Below are 9,784 nucleotides of genomic sequence, written 5' to 3' on the forward strand. Positions count from 1 at the left end.
AATATACTCTTTGATTATAACTCTTCTTTTCACTTGTTGATTATTTGTAACAATTATCAAATACATCTTCTTCACCCTCATATATATATATACATCAATAGTATGATTCAATCCAAATTCTCCTATTAATTTCTTCTTTTATTTGATACTTTCAATAATGACATTATAAAATTCTTTCTTACAATTTCTAAAATCTCTTTCAATGTAAACTCAACCTTAGCATTGAATATACATTCCTCAAGCACTTCCTTTAAATCTGTTGCTGCTTCAATATCATAGAGTAGTTTGTAAGTTATCAATTTATCTTTATCTTTCATTTTTTTTACTTTTTTTTCTAATATTTTTGAATTATCCTTTATGAATAATTTTTATAAAGCCACTGTATAAGCCTTATCTCTTCAAGCTTGTTTCTTAGAAAAATTTACTTCTCTTATATCATCAAAATTTTCTCTCTTCTTTTCTTCAAATAAAGCTTCATGTTGGCTTTTAGCAATATATGCATGTACTAACAAAGCTTTTATAAAATCCTTTCAATATGTAGCACCATGAATTGTTACAATAGTTCTCAATAAAGCTTCCCATGGCATCTTTTCTTTTTGCATTGTAAAAATGGCAAAATAACAAAGTCCACTTAATTGAACATTTCTAACAAAATTTTGTCTGCCATCATTGTCTACCCTAGTTCCATAACTTGTACCTTCTATTGCTCCAATCCCATGTGTTTCCAAATAATCTTTAATCAACCCTGTTATATCTCTTTTACCAAAGTTGGTTTAGAAAAGATCACTAATATCCTTCAATGTAACTTTTCCATCTTTCCAATAAATAATGCCTTGTTGTATCATCTCATCAAATTCACCACAATCTTTTTAAGAATGAGAATCATCATCACACCAAATAAATCTTTGCACATACCCTTATTTGAAAATAGTCTTTAAACTTGTTATAGAAGTCTTCTCTTCAAGCCTTGTAAGTTTGATTTGAAGATCTTGCATCCTATGTACAATCTCGTCGAGTCCTATACCTTCTTTCTTTAGTATAGCCAATGAAGGTTGGACAATAGGCACAATCAATTGTATAGTAGGCATTGAGATCTTTGGTACTTATACAACTCTTTTAGAATCATACTTATCATTTTTTTTTCTTTTGGCAAGCAATCCAATAGTATCTTCAATAGCCTTCTATTTTGTTGTCAATCCTTCATCTTCTTCCTTGTCTTCAAGAAGAACCTCTAACTTCTCTTGTAATTCTCTATTAACAGCTTGAAGAAATAATTCAACCTTGTTGTCACGGATATACAATTGAAGAAGGTTCCAAAAGATTCTAGAAGATTTTAAGAAGGCTTTTGAAGGTTCTAGGAGGTTTCAGAAGATTTTGGAAGGTTCCAATAGATTCTAAGAAAGTTCAAGAAGATCATAAGAGGTCCTAGAAGGTTCTAGCAAGCTTTAGATGATTTAGGAAGTTACTGAAGAAGGATCTTAGGCTTGCTTTATTCTCAAGCCTCATAGAAACTTTTCAAGAATCTTCTTAGGAGCTAATATATATGGAGTTGAGGTTGAAGGAATCCTCAATCTTGACAATTTACTTCTTGTGGTCTAGTTAAGACCTTCTTGTCTTGTATCTAATTGTTATTTTAATATCAAGTTAATTCCATTTCTTGGTCTTCAATCCTTATCTTGTATATGGTCCCTAACAGTTTGTCGAGACCGCCATAAAATAATATTAGGAACTTAGTCATTCTTAATAGAGAATGAATTATCCTTCTTTTTGAAAGTATTGTAGCATTCTAGAGATTTCGGATTATCCTCTCCTAGACTAATATTGTTTTTTTTTTAATATTCTTTTGGTTTCTTTTCTTTATATCATAGATCATATTTTTTTTTTTTTGAAGGTATATATTTCTCTGATTTTTTATAACAGAAGGTAGAAAATTTAATATAATAAATTCAAAAGAGATCAATTTAGGCTCTATTATTAATGCTCTTAAAGCATTGAGGATTAGGACAGAGACTTTGTTGAAGTAGAATAAAGAACTATATATGACCATACATAATGGTCAAAAAACCAGAGTGCCTTAACCACCACATCAAATGACAATAGAGGTTTCAAATTCTCAAATGACTATGTCTACTTCAAATATAGAAGGTGCATCTACTCTAGGCAATGATTTGACAATAATAACAATAAAAGAACCAAAGATCAGCCTTCTGAAAAATTTTGATGGCACTCGCTCAAAATTTCTTGGCTTTGTAAACCAAGTATGACTAATCACCTTCCTTCAATCTCAACAATATTCCACCAAAGTCTCTCATATTAGTTTGGTTGGAACCTTGCTTTTGAGTCAAAATTTATCTTGATTTGTCCCATTATTTGAAAATAATTCTTTTACATTGTACAATTTTGAAGTATTTTTGCAGTATTTACAGAAGCATTTGGTGAATATGATAAGGTTCATTCATAAATTACTAAAATTTGAACCCTTTGACAAGGAACCCGCTCTGCGTCAATATATGCCTCAAATTTTTGACAATTATTATGTAATATAAATTAAAAAGAAGATGCATTGATGAGTTAATTTCATTGAGAATTAAAAGATGATGTGAAGGACTTATTGTTGTCTATGCTAGATCCTCTAATAATCAATAAAGCCATTAATCAAGCTGTGAAGTACAATAACTATTTATTTTAATGACGACAATATAAATGTCCTTCATTTATGCCACATGTATACACCAATTATTCTACATCTTCTTCACCATCTAATTCTAATGAACAATTGGAAGTAGAAGATATACAAATTGATGCAGTTTGCTACAAACTTCTTTCTGAGCAAGAAAAAAAGCATCAAAGGGGACTTGGCCTATACTTATATTGTAAAAAATCTAGCTATAAGATTGAATGAAGAGTGCAGCCACATCATCAAAAGCGTTGTAGGAAAATGAGGGCATCCAGCCACAATATAGACCATGTAGTTGGATTCTTCACTATCACAAATCAAAAAAGGTCTTGTACTCTGTCCGAGCTATTTTTATTGTTTTACTATACTTGTATAGTTAAGAGTCACAAAACTACAATATCATGCATTACTTGTCTTGGAAGCCTCTGCATGTTTTATTAACAAAGAATTTTTTAGATTATATAATATCCAAAGCCATATATATAGAAGTAATAGATGGTCGACCTTTATTCTTTGAAAATGTCACTCATGAAATAATTCCATTAGAAATAGTCTTTGATAACCATAGCAACTAAGTAGTATTCAATGTCACTAGATCACTATCAAATCTAATCATTTTAGGACTTTCATGGCTTGAAAAATACAATTTAAGGATAGATTGGATATTACAAAAGTTAAAATTTCTTTTACTAGATCAAGAACCCGTAGATCTATAAAAAAGCTTCTAACACTTGACAAGCCAAAATTTAAATAACATTTATTTATCAGAGCTAGAGCATTTGTTAGAGCAGCCAAATAAGATACTATGTTTGCTATCTAAGCAAATCCACAATCAAAACATGTGGTTGCTACAACAACAATTTTAGAGGCGTATAAGGATTTTACAGATGTATTTGAAAAGAAAAATGTAGATATCCTGCCAAAGCATCACCCTTACGATTGAGCAATTGACCTCCAAGAAGGTGATCAATCATCATTTGGACTTATCTACAATTTATCCTAGAATGAGCTTGTGACTTTAAAAGAGTACATTGAAAAAAATCTTACTAAGAATTTTATTTGACATTCTAAGCTACTAACTAGTGCTTTGATATTATTTGTAAAGAAGAAAGATGGATCCTTACGTTGTCGTATTACGTGCTTTCTTGCTCGAGAATGCACCGAGCATCTGGTTGTAGGAGATAGTATGGAGATTCGCTAATATTCAAGCAATCTATCAGTTTTTGACTGTTGGAATATAAATGATTGTAAGAATATACTGTAAATCTATATGGATGTCCTTCGACTGCTCGCCAAAATCCTTTTTGTCCTAGCCAGTAGGTCTCTAGATGTTACAGAGAATCCCGAACAATCCAATTTGTTAATCTTCTATACCGCTTTATATTCACAGCCTTGTATCCACTGACTGTCTTGTTAGATTAATCCAAAAATTTTCATTCACTCCGCATACTCAATCCTATAGACACCCTTTTAATTCTTCAATCACAAACGTAACTTCGATTTTATAAAACAATCAAGAGTAATCACACCCACTTCATTAAAACCCCGATTCACCAATACAACACATCGACCTTTCAACATTGATCGCCAAAAGTCCCATTTCTAACCCCTACCCAAAAACCTTGTATCCTCCTTTTTTCTTAACCTCCCTAATTCCCGAATCTTTGAATCCTCTCCTCCACCCTAACTATTTCTGAATGTTTTTTTTTCTCCTTTCTTCTCAAACCCTAGCCTCTGAATTTCTTCAATCTTCTATCTTGGATCTAGAATTAGCTCTGTCGTCAAAGCTTTCTCCTCCATTTTTTACCTTTTAAAAGGTTCTTTTTTTGAAAACAATGTTCCTTGAAACGGCATAGAGAACAGGACAGCCTGAAATGGAATTGAAATCCCCGTAATCGAGACCACATTGAGTTGCTCGACCGAATCAGGTCTCATATTGGCTAAGAGGCCCGTAGTAAAACCTGGATGTTCCCGTAATTGGATCAAATTGGTCCTTCGCGTCAGGCTGGCTCAGTCGTCGATTTAGTCCTTTCAATTTTTTTGACTCCCACAATTGGACTCGAACAGAGTATTTCATTACTGGTAAGTATGCCCTGACTGACTGTGACGGGGTGTTTGAATTGGCCCCTCAATATTGGCACTAGAATCGGTCGTTGCTCCTAATATTCGAGGTAACTAAACATTAATAAAAGTCCCCTTTCTTTATATTTTCACCGTATACTCATGTTACAACACGACATCCACCCACTCTAAACCTATGCATCCTCCAGTATGCACCAATTTATCCAATTGCTATTTGATTTATAATATATTCTCTACGTCTTTGTCCACTTTGTCTTCGTCACCTTCATTATCCAAATCACTTTCATCTTCTTGCTGCGGAATCTCTATACCTTCATTAAGGTCTTCCATATTTATTTTTGCATATCTTTGTTTAAACAATTTCACTCTCTTCCCTGCATCCTTTTATAGGAACATCATCCAGAAAAGGCATAGCCTTCTCCGGAACAAAATCTCTCAATACCTTATTCATCCCATTCATCATATGCGCAACTGAGTTGGTCGCGCCTTGAGGAAGAGTGCACATTCCAACCAATCCAAGTGGTGTCCTCATCATTGCCATATCTCTACTTCCTTCGACAAGTTGAAATTGATCATAACCTGAATACAAGTCACCCATTGAATAAATTGTCCTTCCTGCAAATGCCTCAGCAAATTCATCTACAATAGGTCCAATTCCTACATTCCTGACAGTTACTGCATTCACCGATTGCATATCTTGAATACACCGTAGTGACCCATTCTTCTTAGGTACCGTAAACAATCAACTAGAATAAGGCGCAAATGAGGGTTCCAATATTTTCATCTTCATCTTTTCTTTTATTAGTTCCACCAATTAAGGTAAATGTGCCCTCGGTACTGGAATCGGTCTTAGATTCTAAGGTACATGCGGTACAGTGAAAATAACCAAAGGTGTTATAATATTCGGATCCACACATCCAATTTCATAAGATTTGAAGGCAAACGATCTACCTTGTTTAGCCAACATCTTTTTGAAGCAAGTAATTTCTTCCGGCAATAAAAAACCATCAGAACCAATCTTCAATTCTTCAAAAGTCTCTTTAGTAAACTGATGTCCAATTCTCATTGGATCTCTTAAACTTGCTTCTTTTGATGCTTCTCCCATTTGTTCTTTAGAATCTTCTGGTAATGGTCCGGCAACAAGCTTTACCTTCTTATCTATTGTTTTATATCTCGTCTCTACAGTGACTTCTGGTGCTTGAAAAGATTCAAGTATGGTATAAATCTCTCTTGAATGAATCTCAACAATCTTATCATTATCTCCTGACCCAATAGATGCAATCAATTCCAATGAATCTTCAAGTCCATTTTCTTCATAAACACCTAAAATCCTCTCATCATCTTGCAATGTACCTAATTTGCGTAATTGTCCTTCAATATCATATAATCTTTTTCTTTCTTTTCTTTTAAAATCATCAACTTTCTTATACATAATATTTCCATTCTCCAAAATACCAATAAAACTCGTATCAAAAGTACTTTCATCTCGCGAGAGTACCTCCTCTTTTGTACCTCCATAATCTCGCTTTATAGTGGTACCTCCCCAAAATCCTTAAATCCTTCAACAATCTTTGGCAATGGTTTTTCCTTCAACCTATCTCGATTCCGTTCATGGTTAGGAGGTACTGTTAGAAATTGTACAGCTTTCCTCCCATCTTCGCTCCGTACCCTTGCATAAGCAGAACCATCGTCAAGTACTTTTGTTTCTATCCGTATTGCCATGATATAAGGTTGTCCTAAAATCAACAGATAAGACGTTGTATCTTGAACAAAGAAATGTTGCTCTGTCGCAACATCTCCAATCCGAATTTTGACATCTGGACAAGCTCCATATAATTCGCCCCGTGTGTTATTAGTTGCTTGTATTGCCCATCCATGTTCCATATCAATTGGCCATTTTTGCTTCTTATAAAGATCTTTAGACATGAGATTTATGTCAAAACCATGGTCGACCAAAGCAACTATTGGTTCTTCTATATCTCCTAACTTCACCAATACCTCAGTAGTTGCTCTTGCCCAATGCTTTCAAGTATAATGGCTCAAAGTTTCCATTTCCTTGTCACTAGAATCTTCAAAACATATTCGTTGATTATACCCATTCTTTTCATTTGTTGGTTGCTTGTAACCAATATCAACCTCTTCTTCATCTTTATATATTCTTGCATCAATAGCTTGACTCATTTCAGTTTTGCTCATTAATTACCTCTTTTGCTTAATACTGTTAATAATAACATCATGAAACTCCTCCTTTGTAATTCCCAAAACTTCTTTCAATGTGAATTCCACCTTAGCGTTTAATATACGTTCTTCCAACATCCCTTTCAAATTTGTTGCCGCTTCAATGTCAGAAAGTAGCTTATAAGCAATTGATTTGCCCTTATCTTTTGTCTCCTTTGTTTTTTCTTCCAATGATGCTGAGCTATCCTTTACAGGCAATTCTTGTGAAGCTGCCTCCCGAGCCTTGTCTCCTTGAGTTTGCCTCTTAGAAGAATTTCCTTCTCTCGTATCATCAAAATTTCCTCGTTTCTTTTCTTCCATCAAAGCTTCATTTTGGCTCTTAGCAATATATGCATGAACTGAAAGAGACTCAACAGGATCCCACCAACCTGTTCTACCTCGTATTATAGCTGCAGTCTTCTATAACGCTTCTCGAGGTAATTTTCCTTCTTGCATTGTAGAAATGACAGAAGCCCAAAACTCACTAGTTTTCATACTTCCACCAAGGTCATCATCTATTCAAGCACCATAACTTGCACTTTCTCGTGTTGTTGTTTTATGCTCTTTTAAGTAATCTTGAACCAATGCTCTCATTCCTCCCTTGCCAAAATTGGTTTGAAGAAGATCCTCCCTATCTTTTAATGCTATCTTTCCATCTTTCTAGCAAATAATTCCTTGCCGTATCATATTATTAAATTCATTGCAATCTTTCCTAGTGTGTGAAGCGTCATCACACCAAATGCATCTTTGTACATATCCTTGTTTTGAAACATTCTTCAAATTGTTTGTAGAAGTATTCTCTTCAAGTCTTGCCAATTTGATTTGAAGATCTCGCATTCCTCGTATAATTTCTTCCATCTTCATATCTACTTTCTTTAATAAGGATGTCGAAGGTTGAATTGTAGGCATTGTTGGTGGTGTTGTACGTACTAGAGCTTTGGGTGCTTTATACTGTTTTTGGAATATTGCTCCTATCCTTCTTCTTTTCTCTTTTTGCAAGCAACCACACCACATCTTCAATGTTCTTTCACTCTGTTGTCAATTCTTCATCTTCTTCTTTGTCTTCAAGAAGGAGTTCTAATTTCTCTTGCAATTCTCCATCAGTAGCTTGAAGAAATAGATCAACTTTGTTCGGCTCCAATGTCAATTTTTCTACCTTGGATAATTGAAAGTACTGCCTCTCAAATTCCCTTAGTAGCTCTGTTGCTTACAAATTCTTATTAGGCCATTCAATCCGCTCCAAAAACAGCTTCTTAGTAACGCGATCAACATCTTTTAAGAAATATTCGTCTTTCAATGCATGTGAAAAAACCTCCCATGAATTTCCATAACAATCCGTAATCGATGTAATATGGTCTCTTATTTCCAATATCGTGGCAAATCCAAATAATTCAACCATTTTCTTCTGAGAAATCCAATTTCATTCCATTTCATGAACATAACATCTTAAATACCTTGAAATATTCCTCGCATCAAATTGATCAATTTTATTAACCACTGCTTGTAATGCTTTGGTTGCCAAAGCTTCCTTTTGATCATTGCTTTGTTGTTGCTGCATTGATAATGAGAAGGCTTGAAACATACTAGCAATAGACAGGTCCATGTGCATACCTTGTCCTTTAGAAGAACCCCCACCAGAAACTCCTCCCAAAGATCCTTGAAATTTTTTATTTTTGTTCTCCATAAAAATAAAAATAAAATCAAACAAAATCTAATACCTTCCACCTGAAGCTTTCACGTCAAATTTACGACTTATGTCGTATTACGTGCTTTCTTGCTCGAGAATGCACCGGATATCTTGTTGTAGGAGGTAGTATAGAGATTCGCTAATATTCAAGCAGTCTATCAATTTTTGCCTGTTAGAATATAAACGATTGCAAGAATATATCATAAATCTATATGGATGTCCTTCGACTGCTCGCCGAAATCCTTTTTGCCCTAGCCGGTAGGTCTCTAGATGTTACAGAGAACCCCGAACAACCCAATCTGCTAATCTTCGATACTGCTTCATACTCACGACCTTGTATCCACTGACTGTCTTGTTAGATTAACCCAAAAATTTTCATTCACTCCGCATACTCAATCCTATAGACACCCTTTTAATTCTTCAATCACAGACGTAACTTCGATTTCACAAAACAGTCAAGAGTAATCACACCCACTTCATTAAAACCCCGATTCACTAGTACAACACATCGACCTTTCAGCATTAATCGCCAGAAGTCCCTTTTCTGATCCCTATCCAAAAACCTTGTATGCTCCCTTTTTCTTAACCTCCCTAATTCCCGAATCTTTGAATCCTCTCCTCCACCTTAACTATTTCTGAATGTTTTTTTTTCTCCTTTCTTCTCAAACCCTAGCCTCTGAATTTCTTCAATCTTCCGTCTTGGATCTAGAATTGGCTTTGCCGTCAAAGCTTTCTCCTCCATTTTTTGCCTTTTAAAAGGTTCTTTTTTTGAAAACAACGTTCCCTGAAATGGCATAGAGAACAGGACAGCCTGAAATGGAATCGAAACCCCTGTAATCAGGACCACATTGAGTTGCTCGAGCGAATCAGGTCTCATATTGGCTAAGAGGCCCGTAGTAAGACCTGGATGTTCCCGTAATTGGATCAAATTGGTCCTTCGTGTCAGGCTGGCTCAGTCATCGATTTAGTCCTTTCAATTTTTTTGACTCCCACAATTGGACTCGAACAGAGTATTTCATTACTGGTAAGTATGCCCTGACTGACTGTGACGGGGTGTTTGAATTGGCCCCTGAATATTGGCACTGGAATCGGTCGTTGCTTCCAATATTCGAGGTAACTGA

The sequence above is a fragment of the Physcomitrium patens genome, chromosome 7 (genome assembly GCF_059467195.1).
Source record: "Physcomitrium patens ecotype Gransden chromosome 7, ASM5946719v1, whole genome shotgun sequence".
NCBI lineage: Eukaryota > Viridiplantae > Streptophyta > Bryopsida > Funariales > Funariaceae > Physcomitrium > Physcomitrium patens.